This window comes from Pleurodeles waltl, chromosome 6 (assembly GCF_031143425.1).
Source record: "Pleurodeles waltl isolate 20211129_DDA chromosome 6, aPleWal1.hap1.20221129, whole genome shotgun sequence".
Lineage (NCBI taxonomy): Eukaryota > Metazoa > Chordata > Amphibia > Caudata > Salamandridae > Pleurodeles > Pleurodeles waltl.
This window is the reverse complement of record NC_090445.1, coordinates 268542525-268559767: the sequence shown is the minus strand read 5'-3', so window position 1 is coordinate 268559767 and position 17243 is coordinate 268542525. Positions and strand designations below refer to the sequence as shown.

Here is a 17243-nt window from a genome sequence, read left to right as displayed (position 1 = left end):
TTTTTGTTGCTGTAAATCACTGTCACTTGACAACCCAGCTTCCGGGTCACAGTAATTGTTGTAGTGCAAGTGCTTTCTTTGATAGCGTAGACGCTACGCTGGCAAAGGGAACAGCGTGGGCATTCTTGTAATGTAAGTGGAAATGTGTCCCTGGATTGCCTGAAAAACAGAGGCTCTGATTTTCAGCACTAAAAGTGATTTTGAATTACACATTTTTTGGCACTCTTTGGATGGGCATTTAATTGCTGGAAGGATCTGTATTGTAGAACTCAATGACGAACACAAGGGTGTTTTAGCATGTTTGTTATAGGAATGTGGATATCCATTCTTTGACAGATGAAATTTAGTATTTAATGTTTTGGCGTACGACAATAACTTGTTTTTATCTTCCAGTCAATACTACCATCGCTCCATTTTAAATCACCCTAAATAGCAGGTGTTACAAATAACTGGTACTCCAGATATTGCCCTCTGAAAAGCTGTACTTTCAAGATTCTATCTCATGGCCTGTGGGTCACACCAGCTGCCAGCTATGAGTGTGATGTCTCTTGTAAACAACATTAGAACACCATTGCCATATTTGTTTTCATCAAAGCATAAAGCATAAAGCCATCCCTAGTAAACGGGTGATCATCTTTGCCTCAAGGCATATGAAACAAACACAATTTTGACAAATAAAGTATTTTTGAATGGTAACCTCAGTAAGAACTTCAAAGAAATAATGAATGAAGAGTTAAGCAAGATTAAAGGACAACTTTCAAATCTTCAACAGAGGTGGTACAAATCTCACAAACCTCAAGACACAGTTAATCGATAAAGGCACAATTGAATGTACAAAAGACAAAAACCATACCCTACTCAAGCAGCAATGACAATGCCATATGCCAAATCAATGAACTCCACCAAACTGTACTACAACAAGGTCAAACCTCCATCACATCTTCACACAACTTATGAAATAAACTAGCAACATATTATTTAAACAAAGCAAACTAGAGTCATATCTAATAACAAGAAAACCAAATGATCCCCAATTACACTGCTAAATGTCCTCACAACTAAAAACAATCTCCATCTATTTAAAAAAAATGCAATCTCAGAATTTGAGGAAAGACTTAAGACCAGCTGCCTGACTGGTTGCCCACTAGACCCCTGCCCTCAACTGTCAAAGAGATTATTTTATTAAAATTAGCAGCTAACCCAGTCGTATATATTATTTCTTTAATTCCTTAAACACAGGAATTTCTCCAGAGCATTTTAAAAATTATGTTACTCATTCATAAATGCGACAAGCAGAGGCAAAGCCATCCCCTTACAACAAGTGAACAGTGCCGGAGGAAGTCCATAGTGATTGCAGTCCCAGATTTCAAGTTAGCATGTCCATGGGGTGTTATCGCCTTGCAGTACTTTTTTCCTGTCATTATCCACCTGCCCCCTAATACAGGGTCTGCCCTCTCTGTGAGCATCCAAGAGCTGGTTACAAAGGGCGGCCCTCACTCACTGACAGGCCTTCCCCAGCAAGAGTAGCCCAGTGACAGCACCCTGTATTATTTCAGGCATTCCATCAAGAGGAGGGAGAGGCCCCTATCAGATCTCCAGTTCATTGACCCCTCTTCCTCGGTCAGATCCTCTTCTTCCAGGTCCACCAAACTGCATAGCCAGTCGTCATATATCATGCAATTCTCTTCCACCTTCTCATCAGTTCTCACATCCAAAATTCTAAGCTCGTCTGCCACTGCACAGTTTTCATTGTCTCTCAACCATGCTAACACTGTAGGCCCTGTATGTGCCGTCCAGTGGATAGCAATTCACTTTGGCCAGTATGAGTCCCAATTATGCAAAAGTGTCTCTGCAACTTACCATCCCCAAGGGAGGGGACGAACCCCAAAAAACACAGCCTAATTCTCGGACTCAAGATGGATCCTCATCACGTCCCGCAATTTACCTACAACATCTGCCCAATAGGACACTACCTACGGGCATGTAAAGACGATATGCAGGACATTTGCCTGTATATTTTGCACATAGGGCACTCGTCTAGCCATAAGGGGTAAATTCAATGTAAACTCTTCCCAGAGCACAGAAAGCATACATTCAGCCCATACGTAAGAAGATCAACTTGGACCCACAAGACCCTAATAGCTATAGATCAATCTCTAATGGTCTTTTATTCGGCATATTTGTGGCGAGAGTGGTATTTATCAAGTTCTCTGAATTAATTGAAGAAACAAACTCAGACTAGCAAACAGGATTCTTCCCAGGAAGAGGAACCTAATCAGTCCTAATCACAATTTGGCATGACGTAAATACACAGGTGACGTAAATTGTGCAGCTAGATTACTATTCCTGGAACTTTTGAAGGCTTCTGGCCTACTATAAAATGATATCCTTCTTTTAAGACTCTGATTAGTCTGCAGAGGTGGCATCATTCCTAAATTAATTTTTCATATGTAAACTAAAGCACCTACCTCATCCATAAACCCAGATTTAATCAAATCCCTGTAGCAATAAAACAGGAGGTGCACAAGGATCTATCCTCTCACCTCTACTTTTGAACATATTCAAGGAACCACTACTAGTTCTTATCCAGGGTTTTGAACTAGTCTGCTACATTTAAGCTTATGAGAAACAGATTTCTCAAACTGGAAATCTGTAAGGATTGAGGAAAACCAAATATCAACACCTACCTCATGGACACTGATCAGTGGAAAACATGGAATCAACTATAGTTTATTTCTGAAAATACCAAAATTATGACCTGCAATGAATGGAACAGTTATAATCTTTTATCATTCTAGCCGGATGAACTGGGACTGCTGCATAACATCTATAAAGGTATGTCATGTTGGAATTGTTTTTAATTGTACATGTTCCATGAATGTGCAAGTGGGAAAGCTGTTTAAGTAACCTTTCAGCCTGATGAAACCACTTTAATGCAAGTTGGATTCCTCAAAAGATACAAGTGACAACATCACATCCTCTGTATCATGTGAACAGACTACACCTCAAAATTCTACTCTCAACCATGATAACCTTGTGCAGGCTACAGAGAATTCAGCAACAAAGCGAAGCATACAAGTGGGCATTTCTGCTTCTGTTAGAAATGGGGTTTCTGGCTGGCTAGGGTATGCACCTAAGCCAGGCAGAACCCACCCACTCTAGTCAGGGCAAGGGAGTTACACGTCCAAGAAAACCCCTGCTGACCCCCTTGGTAGCTTGGCACGAGCAGTTAGGACTAACCCAGAGGCAATGTGTAAAGCATTTGCACAACACAGAGAACACATGTGATGCACTATCCCCACCACAAAGGAAACACAACACCAAGTTACATGAAAATATACTGTATTGTACATAACACAATTATTAGACAAAACATCACATATCAGTAATATCCTGCTACCTTAGCAGTTGTCAGAACATTACACATTAGTTACTCTGCAGAGCTGGCAGTAGTCACATATAACACACAGGTTACTCAGTATTCTGCAACATAAGCAGTAGTCAGGAAACATGTTATTACACCAAAGCACTTGTCATAAGAATATCATAAACACCCATATTAGGAACCTTATAAAATGTATGTCAAGTCAGAAAAACATATTAGCATGTTATGCCCATAAAAGAAACATTTGTATACACATATGAAACATCATAAAATAGGTAGGCAACATATAAATCACTAAAGTCTCTAAAAAGAACTTATGCCATATGTAGATCCTGTAGGAAGTACCTGTTTAAGATGAAGGCACCTCCAGTGCCTGTAGAACAAAAAATGGGGCACCCGGCGCTTCTCTGCACCAAACGGGAGCCTCCCAAGAGTTCTGGGGTTGAGGGGGGTGGCATGCACCCCCTCTGTATAAATGGCAGGCCCCTCCTGGGGCCTGAAAGCACTGGGGGCCCCCCAGGCCTCAACTGTCCCTCACGAGGGGGTGCCAAAGTCAGCAGAAAATGAGTTATGGAGGAGGGGGCGCCTCACACCCCCTCTGCTGTAATAACAGGCCCCTCCTGGGGGCCACAATCTCTGGGGGCCCCCCTCAGGCCTCCACTGGCCCTCCAATGAGGGAGGGGCCAACGCAATGTCACGAGCCCAAAAGGGGCCACAAAATTAGACCAGCAGCACGGGGGCCTCCGGTGAGGCTTCTGCCCTGCCCACGGTCTTTTACAAGACTTCCTTCTTCCCCTTGCCCTTCCAAATAAGGAAAAGGGGGCCCGGTGGGGCAGTGGAGCATCAGATGAGGCCTCTTTCCCCACCCAACGTCTCCTGGAACACGCAGTGGCCTGCCCGGCCGTCAGAGAGGGCTGGCACTACAGTAGGTGCCTGTTGGTGCCCTGGGGTGCTCCTCGGAGTGCGCTTCACCCCAGGCGCACGATAGGAGCGCGCTTGCTCCTTTCTTCGTCTTGCAGCAGTTTCCTCATGCTCCGCGGGGAATAAAGAGTAGCACCACTCCGGCACTTCACTAAATACAGCCTGGGTCGCGGCGGTGATCCTTCTACGGCACCAGCACTTCTGGACTGCAAGGAACGCTCTCAAAGCGCTTAAAGAATACAAGGTGAAGCACTTTCCAAAATGCTAGTTCGGTCAAGTAGCAAAGCACTCCTTGTGCTTCACATGGTTGCAGGGGTCAGGTGCCACAGCACCCTACCCTTGGGGAGCAGGAGAAAGGAGCACAGGGGACAGTGCCCAGTAGCAGGCCAGCGCAAGGGGGATGCAGTCAGTTCCTTACAGTGACCAGGCAGGTCACAGGACAGCACAGCAGCAGCTGTCCAGGGTGGTTCCTGGTGAGTCCTTCCAGCTTTCTTTGTCCAGTTCCAAATGTCTCCAAAGTGTGGGGAAAACTCCCCTGTACTTATACTCAGTTTCTACAGTGTTTTACAATTGTAAGGGAGAGGAGGTTCCAACCAGTTACAACTGGTTCTGGGAGAGCCCCCTCTCTCTCCTCCAGCACAGGCTCCAAACATCAGTTGGGGGTAAACTACCCTATTGTGTGAGGCCAGGGCACAGCCTTTACAAATGCAGGTGTGCCCCACCTCTCCCTTCTGTCAGCCCAGGAAGACTATTCAGTATGTAGATGCACCTTTGTGACACCTCCACCCTCCCTGTGTACAGGCTGTCTGAAAAGTATGCACAAAGCCCAACTGTCACTTTGCCCAGGCGTGGATTGGAGTCAAGCTGCGAAACACCAGAGTCATAAGCACAGAGAAATGTGCACTTTCTAGAAGTGGCATTTCTGTGATAGTAATAAAAAATACACCTACACCAGTAAGCAGCATTTCTTACCACCATCACAACCATACCAAATATGCCTACGCTACCCCTCATAAATCAGACAATACCCCTTACACGTAAGGCAGGACATTTCTGATGTAATCCTATGAATAGGCAGCACTCACAGCAGTGAGACACCAAGGTAGGCTGTTTGTCACTACCAGAACAGGCCACGCAACCTGGCACATGTCCTGCCTTCTACATACATGGCACCCTGACCATAGGGCGAGCTGGGGCATACCTTAGGGGGGACTTACATGTAGTAAAAGGGGAGTTCTGGGCCTGGCAAGTACATTTAGATGCCAGGTCCCTGTGGCAGAAAACTGTGCACAAAGGCCCTGCGCTAGCAGGCCTGAGACAGGTTTGAAAAGCTACTTCAGGGGGTGGCACAAGCAGCCCTGCAGGCCCACAAGTAGCATTTAATTTACAGGCCCTGGTTATAGGGATACCACTTTAAAAGGAACTTATAGGTAAATTAAATGTGTCAATTAGGTATAAGCCAATCGTACCAACTTTAGATGGGAGAGCACCTGCACTTTAGCACTGCTCAGCAGTGTTAAAGTGCTCAGAGTCTTAGAGCCAACTGCCTGAGGTCACAAAAAATAGGAGGAAGGAGGCAAAAAGTCAGGGAAAGAACCTGCCACAAGATCTAACAGCTTCCATGAAGGCTCTCCTATGGTAACTAATTGCAAGAAGATCCTCTTTCAAGCTATTATGCATCACCCACAGAGAAATAAATGTAAAACAACAAACTTTCCTTAAATGAAAAAACAGCAAATACTTCCAATTGAGGAACTTACATTCAAGGCTGACACAATGTCTAATAATATCAGCTTACTGAAAGAAAAAAAAAACATTTGTGCCCCTGCGTTCTCCATTCAAGATGCCAAATAATGGAATTACCTACCTGATAAGATTAGAGCTACTAAAAATCACATGAGTTTCAGAACAATGGGTACGACATGGTTATTCTCAACATGATCCATAAAAGAACGTATATCAGCTTGTTCACAAAGACAAGGGTCAACATCTATTCAGACCTCCCGGACTACAGACACACATCCCTGCAGTACCCTTTAGTATCAAGGGAGGCCCAAATCAAGGTAATCCATTAGAAACATCTCCTTACTAAGCCCAGGTGAGAATCAGAACATAATGGAATGAATAATGCAAATCAGAGATAGCTCACCAAATCTGACTTGTCAAACTCAAAGGACCAGTTGTCATTAATTACCACATAATACTGCTTCTAAAACTTGGAAGGACAGAGATGGGTAATCATTACTCACTTATCTGGAAATCTTAGATTGGGAGTGGACGGGAACAGATAGTTCCCACAACCCACAATGAGGCCTGGATATTGACATTCATCCTCTCAGACATCAGTCTCTGGCCTACTGAGGGAGAAACCTGTCCCAAGATTAGAACAATAGAGTGGTTTCTCATTTTCCTAAGACTGGATCTAGGTGGAAGTTGAAAGCTCTGAGCAGTGTAGCTAGACTACTACCATTTTGAACAAAGGCAGTTTGCAGGCATGTAAGACAGGAACTACTGAAAAAATAGGAAGGTGGAAATGATGCTTAAATTTCATCACGGTATTTACCAAGAACGTGGCTACGTAGAATAAAAATTACATCACACCATCAGCTCAACAGAGAGCTTCAGGATCTGGTCAAGAAGATACAGAGAAACAACGATCCTTGACTAGACGTGCAAGCGAGATCCACCTTTTGAGGGAAAACAGTTACCAGGTTAGAAATGGACTGCAAGAACCCAGCCGGGATGGAGACCCAGGAATTTGGAGCCTCGTCTGAAAACATGGGAACAGTGGGAGAGACCAGTGGTTACTTTTCCAACATCTAGAAGAAACAGGACATTTTTATTTTCACCCCTGGAGAATCAGGACCAGGTACAAAACTTTCCCTCCAAAGGCACAAACTACCCACCTATGATATGCCAATTGTTTCTCTTAAAGTTGCTGTTTAAATTTTGAAAAGAAGCATATTAGAGCCCTCTTCCGCAACAGACTTCTGCTTTGCATGGTTGATACAGACAGAGTTTCTCAGTGCTGGTTGCCCCACTCTGAATACAGCTGGGTAAACATCATTGTGACTTGGATCTCCCTAACCAGAACTGCTACCAGACCAGAGGTCAACATCAGAAAAGCCAGCCAATTCTCAGCTGGATTAAACATAGCACAGCCTCGCATCCTAAACACCATGTGAAAAGAAGATTTGGTGGTGTGGAAGCACCGCCGATTTACAATAGTAAAAAATAAATTAGTCCCAAGTCTGAACATCTGAACATAATGTTTTGGACTGAAGGAATGTGGCAAAGAAATCCCGACACAGAAGTTTTCTCAGCTGCAGTGAAAACTAGTTATGTAACACTTAAGTCTTTTGAGGCCAAAACTTAAGGCTTTTAAAAGGAGTTGAGAATTGTTATAGACCACGGAGGATGGTATACTGGTCTGATGGAGGGTGAAATGCGTTGCTCTTTGCCACCTTAGTGAGTGGCTGACTGGGCAGGTTCAGACATCCTGGAGCAGATCTCTATGCTGTGAAGGGAACTGCTGACAGGCAATGCAGGTTTCCTAAGTGGATCCATATTTAAATCACCTCCCAGCTCAACTGTGACTGCTTGGAAACTGCCACTTAGAAGACTTTCTTCATAGAGAAACAACAAACAACAAATAAACAGCCTGAGTTTTCTTGCTGCAGACTTGGTCAGTTGAATTTTTCTTTGCCTGCCATGTCTTGCAGGAAAGACACAAGCAGGAGAAAACAGTGATGGTTGCCCTTTCCATAATATTGTAGAATTACTGTCACTATGATCTGATGATCCTGTGGCAGTCCGATCAGCAGGTCATTTCTGCCTTATTAGGTTGATGTGGACACTGCCTCCCAAATTAATAATTCACTTGCAAACAGTAGAAATCATTACCCGTGCAGTATGTAAAGCATCACTAACACAGCAGCATGTGCTTTTACCTACAATATTTTTAGCACCAATGCTGCAGGCTGCTGTACATAAAATTAAATTGGCATACCAATAATTATTATCCCACACTACATGCAAAGCACTAATGCCAAGACAGTATCCACAGCTGCTCAGACTTGTAAAGCACTATTGCTCTATGTACTGACAACAACTGCTCATCCATGTAAAAAATAAATGAGATGGAGTATATTACAATGCGTACTCCAGTTGCATCATGTGCAATAATCACAAGCAGATATTGTGACATTATCATGCCGCTACCAGTAACTGTCCAATACGTTAAATAAAAGAGGTAGCCTTATTTTATCACTACCTTCTTATTTCAGACTGCATGATAAAATGTGATGGTTCCTGTTCTGCTCCCCATTTTATAACTGGAGTTCCAATAGTGTCATCAACAACATGCTAAGAATCGTACGAGAGGAGAGCCTTTCAGCTGTGCAACCTGTTCTGTTGCATAGGGACCATTTGCACTGTAGAAAGCAGGATTGAGAGAGATCGTTTTTTGTCAGTTGTGGTGTGCTCAGCCCACCCTGCTTTAGAAGCAGTCTAAAATCTACTAGGGATCCCCTGGTGCTCATTGTGCTAGTTCAGAACTAAGAAGGAAAAAGTTGAATGACAGATACAATGTGTTTCAAACAATCTAGGCCATTGGTTCCCAACCTGTGGTCCAGAGACACCTGGGGGTCCGTGAAGCCTCCTCAGGGGGTCTGCAACTGCTTAGAAAATTAAATCATATTAACATATTAATGCAGTGTGTTAGACCTGACAGCCTTAGGGTGGTCACCCCTAACTTTTTGCCTGCCTCCCTCCACTTTTGAGATACTGTTTTTGCTGGTTTTTCGACTCTGCCACTTTACCACTGCTAACCAGTGCTAAAGTGCATATGCTCTCTCCCTTTTAACATGGTAACATTGGATCACACCCCATTGGGCTATTTAATTTACTTCTAAGTCCCTGGTAGAATGATGCACAGCCTGCTCGCGGTGAAAATTTCACCGCATGCAGAGTCTGGAACGATGCAGCCTGACTTCGCAAACAGAAGATCAATGCAGCGCCAGCTACGCGACTGGAACTTCAACACACAGCCATACTGGATCAATGCAAGGCAACTCATAACGACGCCGCACGACTTCTGGAAAGGAATCCACACAGCGCCTGCCATGCGGGAGAAAATTCCACGCATTGCCTACCGGAATTGATGCAGCCGCTGTGACCTTGCTCCGCAAGCCCATGATTCCACGCATCACCCCCGGGGCGTCTGAAAACCCCGCAACCCGAAGAGGATCCAAGTCCACATGCCGGAAATCGATGCAACACATTCCCAGTGTGGAAAATAACGACACAAGTCTGTGTCCAAAGGGGCGAAACAGACGCACACTCGCCGTTTTCCACGCATCTCCTCCTCTGCGGTCAATTGCGAGGATTTTTCAACGCAAACCAGGTACTTTGCCCTGAAAGAGACACTTGTTTCTAGGAGAACTTAAGACACTTTTTATTGCTTTTACAGTAATCTTTTAACTCTAAAGACACTTGATATTACTTTCAGTGCTTATTTCATCTTTAATCGTTTTGACCTGCATTTATTCTGATAAATATTATATACTTTTCCAAACAGTGTGTAGTGTATGTTTGTGGTGTTATATTATGGTATTGTATGATTTATTGCACAAATACTTTACACATTGCCTTGTAAGTTAAGCCTTACTGCTCAATGCCAAGCTACCAGAGGGTGGGCACAGGATATTTTGGATTGTGTGTGACTTACCCTGACTAGAGTGAGGGTTCTTGCTTGGACAGGGGGTAACCTGACTGCCAACCAAAGACCCCATTTCTAACAAAGTGTATGTAAATAAAGTTGCTAAATGTGCAAATGAAAATGTTAAAACATATTGTAAATGTCAAGGAATTAGAAATTTGAGGCTAAAAATTAAATTAGCATCCTCAGACTGATTTGTGGGAGCATCAAACAGAATATAGTATGGAGGACTTCGATTGAACTTAGAAAAGCCCCAACCCTCCTAATATATATATATATATATATATATATATATATATTTGCTTCCAAATTAAATTGTGCGGAACAGTGCAGAACACTGTGTAAGTGCCCGAGTCTACTACATGTAAATTATTGCCGAAAGTTATTTTAATTAATATTATACTTAGTCAGAGTACTGTTAACTTTTCAAGCTCATTTCAACTTGGTCTTAATTATATTTTACACCTCCGAAATTTACACAGGGCATTTTTTCTTGTAAGCAACGCGGTCGGCATTTTTTTGTCACGTTGCTTTCTGTTTCCTTGCGATTCTCCTGCTGGGTGTGTGGGCCTGTCAGAGCCCTCCCTCTGATTCCCACGGCCTCCCAATCATGGGGGGGTTTCAGGTTAGCAGTCTAGCTGCTATCCTGAGGACATAGGGGACTCAAACCGGCTATTATTTATTCAGCGAAGATGCAGCCGCGCAGCCGGAACAATGTGTATGTGCCCGAGTCTACTACGTGTAAATTATTGCTGAAAGTGATTTTAATTAATATTATACTTAGACAGAGTACTGTTAACTTTTCAGGCTCATTTTAAGTTGGTCTTAATTATATTTTATACTGCCGATATATACACAGGGGGGCATTTGTTCTTGTAAGCAACGCGGTTGGGATTTTATTGCTGCGTCGATTGCTGTTTCCATGCCATTCTCCAGCTGGGTGTGTGGGCCTGTCAGAGCCCTCCCCCTAATTCCCAGGGACTCACCATCTTGGGGGGGTTTCAGGTTAGCAGTCTAGCTAATATTTGTCAGAAAAATGTTATGCTATTTGAAGGACTGCTAATTTATAGACCTCCAGGTTCCTACTCTACTTTTCTACACCATTGAGCTCTCATTGAGCAAATAACTATGAACCCTAGATCTATAGTTCTGGGGGATTTTAACATTTATTTTGATAATAATCAGGATCCCCACATAACTGGTTTTCTTGATTTTATGGTAGATTTCGACTGGAATCAGAAAGTTACATCAGCCACTCACAGGGCGGGTCATATACTTGATGGTATATTTGCCCGTAACAATGATTTTGTTGTTACAGAAAACAGGCCTTTAGATTGGATGGATCACCATCTTCTTAGTTTTAGACCAACTAATCTTTCTGCCTCTCACACAGCTAACCCCGTCCCCCTGAAGCCAGTCAGACACAGGAACAGCATTAAAGTGTCCCAACTAAGGCCGGCTTTGGTCGCTGGCTGGAAAGCGGTTGAGGACCTCCCCATATCAGCCTTAGATAGATTTAATCAGGGGATCAGAGTAGCCATGGTTCAACTAGCCCCCTGTAAATCACCTCGGCCCTCGAGGAGGAAGAAGGCTAATTACCTGTGGTTTACTAACGATCTTAAAAATTGGCAGAGAAAACACTGTCAACAAGAACGGAAATGGAGGTTAGATCCTACTCCCATGGAAAAGGCAAAACTTAGAGCTATCCTTAGTCTGTATAAAAACGCTATTAATACTGCTAAAACAGAATACTACTCAAGCAGAATTGTGGAAGCTGTTAATACCCCTAGAGAACTTTTTAGAGTAGTACGCTCTCTCACAACCTCTGATATGCCCACAGATTTGGAGATTTCTGTAATAAGGTGGCAACATATTTTAAAACATAAAATCTTACACATCCAGGCAGATTTTCCACAACCCATGAACACATGTGAGTTACATTAATCTCCAAACTTCTTTATTAGAGATGAAAGCCTTACATTGATACATTTTCTGCCTCTCTGTTCAGAGAAGATTAAAAAGCTTATGACAACCATTAAATCTAGGTCCCCTACTGAACCCTGTCTACCTCACATTCTACAGCTTGTCCCAGATCTAGTCTCTACTGCCCTTGTCCCCATATTTCAGGAGGTTCTGACCTCTGGCGTGTTTCCCTCCTCTTGGAAGGAAGCGACGGTGATTCCCTTGAAAAAGAAAGTAGATGGCAAATCTAAGGATCTCAAGAATCTAAGACCTATTGTTTTATTGCCTTTCCAACCAAGGATCTTGGAAAAAGATATCAATAAGGAATTAGCCATGTTCCTTCAAGACTCAGGGAGTCTAGATCCTACTCAACATGGTTTAAAAAAAATAAAAAACATAGTACTGAATCTGCTGTCATTACCACCTCGGATCTGATCCGGAAACTAGTCGATGAGGGAGTTGGTACCATTCTAATGCTTCTAGATTTGTCAGCAGCGTTTGACACCATCTCCCCTCTAATTATGACACAGCCTGTATCAGGCATGCATTAGGGGCACAGCTCTAGACATACTGAAGTCCTTTCTTGAAGACAGATCTACCACAGTAAACTGTGGAGATTTTAAAGCTCCTGCATATCAGTTACCAAGCGGTGTAGAACAGGGTTTCTCATATAGTCCTACCCTGTTTAATTTGCATATGGCTCCATTGGCCAGATTGATTCGCTCTTTTGGTTTCTTGACCACATCTTATGCGGATGATACTCAACTAATCATTCCCATTGATGGGAACAGGGAAGAAGTCGCTGACCATTTCCACCAACGTATGTTTGAGATTAATAAATGGATGAGCATGAATTCTTCTATTTAGCTCTAGTAAATACTTATGGAGCGCCCGCTGGTGGCCATCTGCGTCTGGAGACCTACCTGTTACAATTGGCTCTACTAAGAACATGGGAGTCATGTTTGACACTGCTTTATCTCTTAAGCCACATGTCAATTCTAACACCAAACCTGCTTCTGGATATTGAAAACTCTGAGAAAAATGTTCCCCTATTTACAAGAGAAGCTCAGAATAATGGTGTCCCTTGCCCTGGTAATCTCGAAAATAGACTACTGCAACGCACTATTGCTTAACATTGACAAGTTTTCACTCAGTAAGCTTCAGCTTATCCAGAATACTGCTGCTCGTCTAACACTCAATCTCCCCTGTTCCTCTTCGGCCAGTTCTACTCCGAGTCATCTACACTGGTTACCTGTGAAGAAACGTTTAAGACAATGTGTTTAACACATAAAACTTTATATACCAGCAGCCCTGAACATTTGACCTCGGGCTTCGTTGGTATACCCCTAGCCGTCAGCTTAGATCTGCAAAGTCCAATTTGGCCTACGTACCACGGACTCGGATAGCAGGATGGGGCGATAAGACATTTAGGGTTGCCGCAGCTAAATATTGGAACATGCTCCCACCTATGATGAGGAAAGAATATGATCTCTTGGATTTTCAGAAAGAAGCTAAAAACTTGGCTCTTTCCACAGTAGATATAGACTTGCTTTTCATTTTGCCTGTTCCTTGGCCCTCTCACTCCTGTTCCTAGCGCTTCAATGCCTCGGCAGGAATGCACTTTATAAATATGAAATACAAATAAAATGTGTTTTCATTTGTGTATACGTTTCATGAATGCTTGGTGCTGTATTTTACGTGTAATGTTTTGCAGTTCAGATCATCGACAGTGTTTGGGCTGGGGTCCCTTCCTTGCAGTAGTTTGGCAGGCGGCGTCTGCCGCACCCCAAACTCTTTTGGACAGAAAACCGCCACTTCTTTTTTCTTCCCATTGGCCCTATTATGAGTTTTCCGCTGGACCAGCGGCCACTGGCCCAGCGGAATACTCACCACAGCATTGACACCGGCTCATAATTGAGCCGGCAGTAATGTTGCGGTGTGTCAGGTGCAGCATCACCTGTCACGCTTTTCACTACCCATAATCCTGGCAGTTAAAAGCGTTACGTGGGTGTCCATGGGGCCTGTGCACTGCACATGACAAGCGCATGGACAGTGCAGGGGCCCCCATGGGGCCCCCGATGCCCCCTTTCCGCCATCCTTTGCATGGTGGTCAGACCACTTAGTAAGATGGTCAGTACTCAGAAAAAAGAATGCCACTGTCCAGCACCACCGTGGTGCACTATGGAAGAGAACAAGGGATGACATAGAGCATGCCTATCAGTTTATCGAAGCCTAGTAAGGCCAGCTCTGCCCGTTGGGCCAGGTCATCCCAACCCCTGTTATACCAGTCATTAATCACAGCCAATTGCAAAGCCGGATATTAACACTACAGAGCCGCAATGCCCATTTTACTGTTGAATGGGGATTGCCAACAATTAACAAAGACCACACACAAGCGGCTGCTCTGCCCAGAGAAATATATTGATTGTTGCTGCAAAGGCCTGGAAGTATCACTTAGGAATGGAGTGTGGATAGCTTGAAAAACATAAGAATTGGGACAGAATAATTTTCTTAAAATGTGCCACCATCCTGAGAACATGTAGCAGCAGACGGCTACATCTCTGAAGGTCCTGTTTCATCCCAGCTACTATTGAGTTCAAATTGAGACTCCAGACCATTATCTCATTATAGCTGGAGGTTACAAAATATATTTTTGAAAAAGGCAAAAAAAAAACAAGGATGTACAAACTGTCTTTAAAAAGCTTTTCTTCAAGCACTTTAAAAAAAAGCAGGAACAGCTATTTGCATGCTGTGGTGCAGATATTGTTGTTTACTTTTTCTCAACTGATGACAAGTGTCCAAATATTTCTTTTGTTTTTGACTAGAAGATGCATACTTTACTGAAAGATACTGAGGGGGATGTTAGGGAATGACGCAGTATTATGTTATTTTATATTTTTCTAGGTTATACTATGAGTATCTAAAGAGAAATAGACAATTTCCCTCAAAACCGAACTCAATTATTCCCTCACAAAGCAGTTCAGGACAGACAAAAGGAATAAGCCTGGCCAAGAAACTTGCTTACTTTGAACAAAAGAAACGATGCAAAGCACTTTGCATCCTGCACAGGTCTAATCACACCTGTCCAACTCTATAGTAACCACTGGCCACTCCTTACTTCCCAGGTAGAGCTCTCAGATCTTAAAAGTTCCACCTGCTGGAAGGGCAGCAGGTGAAACGAGCCCACTGTGGAGGACAGTCGTTTTCCTATCAAGCTCCCAGACTCTGGAACTCTCTCCCATTGGAAATTCGCCTGTTGTACAACAAACTGTCTTTTCATAAGGATGTTAAAACCTGGCTTTATTCCTTGTAATATCCAGGCTTAGTTTCCCTTGCTTATTCCTGTTTCAGCGCTGGTAGGCCTTCAGGAAGCCATGCGTTATACAAAACCCATAGTACAGAAGCAAAAGCTCCCCCTTTCCTGCCACATCGACTAAATTGCAGAGTGCAGGAAGAACTTTTCTGAAGCCCTTTGCTAATGCAGTCTTCATGTAATTTCTAAAGGTAGTCTGGTCTATTCACACCTCTCATTTCAATGTCTGGTTATCCACTTTCTGCCCATAGAAATGAATCAATACATTTCCATTGTTTGGGAAAGCTCACTTCTTCGCCTTCTTGTGTCATGCTAAACAACAACATGCGCCCAAATGGATCCACTTTGCTTTTGTAAAAAAAAACTGTGTGAAATTGTTAAGGGTAAACAAAAGAAAACATCTGCTTCTGTATTTGCAGAATCTCCCTTTCAAGCACTTCATTATTTAGCCAATATAATTTTACATGTTTCTATGAGAAAGAGGTTATTGCTTCCTTTGAGCGCTCTCAAAACCTCTTGGTATTTCCCAATATATGCATTCAGCCATTACTTTATGCTTCCAACCTCCGAGATGACCAGCTCTCCTTCCTGAAGTCATTATCTAGTGCTAGTTAGGCATTGGGCAGACTATTCATCCTAAACTCATAACGCCTTCTCTATATTCCTAAAACAGTGCATTAAATCAGTTTGGTTTATTTGTTGCCTCTCTTTTTTTCCCCTTCAAATTACAATTTCCTACTGTCCACCACTACACCCTTCCCCTCTCTGTACACAGCTACTCTGTCATGGGTTTGTCTTCATCTCTTATTTTATTTCTGCAAAATGCCTATGTCCACATTTCAAGGATCATAACTTACTCCTGTCGGTAATATTCCTAGATCAGCTCTAGGCCATTTATTAATCCTACCAACCATCTGCACGAACTCACCACCAACTAATGATCGCACATAACTCCTATTAATGTAATCTACCACCAATAAAACTAAATACATTCATGGACTGCTTTCCATGAAAGCACAGAATTAATCCCAATAACCAACAAACATGGAACTAACCACTTGCTTTGGTGTCCCACAGCTGCGTGCTGGCCGATGTAAAGTGCGTCAACGCCTCAACACGAGTAACAATATATAAATGAGATGTCAGATCAATACAATATCGTTAAATGTAGCTAGCTAACATGGAACTACCTGGCAGCTGTGAAGTTCCTGCTGTTTCTTAATGCAGAGACCTGATGCACAAAGCATTCATATTATTGTTGCCCTGGAAGTTAGTGGCAGAAGACGTCCTGATTCAGAAGAACATATGGGTTGCTAAGGAAACGCTACAGGTCTTAATAGCTACCCCTTGGTGAAATGAGACTATGACATAATTACTCTCGAGACAAAACATTACTAGCTCGTATATTCACATATTCTTTTTACAACACATTTCTAAATAGCGAAAATTAGCATCCAGTCCTACGCTAACAATCCATGCCATGCTTACCAATCAGAGACTCAAAAATAGCATTGATTCAGAAGGGAGTTCGCTTTAGAGCTTTCAAGCTTTAACACTTTAACAGTGCCCTCAGCAGCCAACCCTGCTTTCGTTAATTGCTCCAGACTGGGCTGGAGCTTTGCGTGAAGCCTCCTCTGCGTCACGTCGGCCTGAGGTCACTACGCTGAAGAGAGCTGGTAAGGCAGAAGCTCATAATTAGACTTAAAAAACAAGCTGCTTACAGGACAGTGCTTCAAATCAATGTGATAATGTTTTTCTTCTAAAGCAGCATGACTAATTGAACCTCTTTCACATATAATGGAAACATAATTTACAGTGAAAGCAAGCGAAGGTTCTAACTTCACGTTTAGGATTTACTACACAGATGCTGCCACAACAGTATTGCTGCTTTGAAGCTCTCTAGCAGATGTTTACCTTAACCCAATTCAATACTAAGCGCACAG

General features: G+C 43.1%; 1 long non-coding RNA gene across 1 annotated transcript in view; it reads right to left on the bottom strand.

Annotated features, from left to right (window-relative positions):
- LOC138301914 (uncharacterized) overlaps window positions 1–16954 on the bottom strand; it is a 339283-nt gene extending 322329 nt beyond the window's left edge. The window contains exon 1 of the long non-coding RNA XR_011205161.1: window positions 16789–16954. This is a non-coding gene — a long non-coding RNA (uncharacterized lncRNA). The remainder of the gene's footprint in view (window positions 1–16788) is intronic.
- Window positions 16955–17243: the final 289 nt, after the last annotated feature.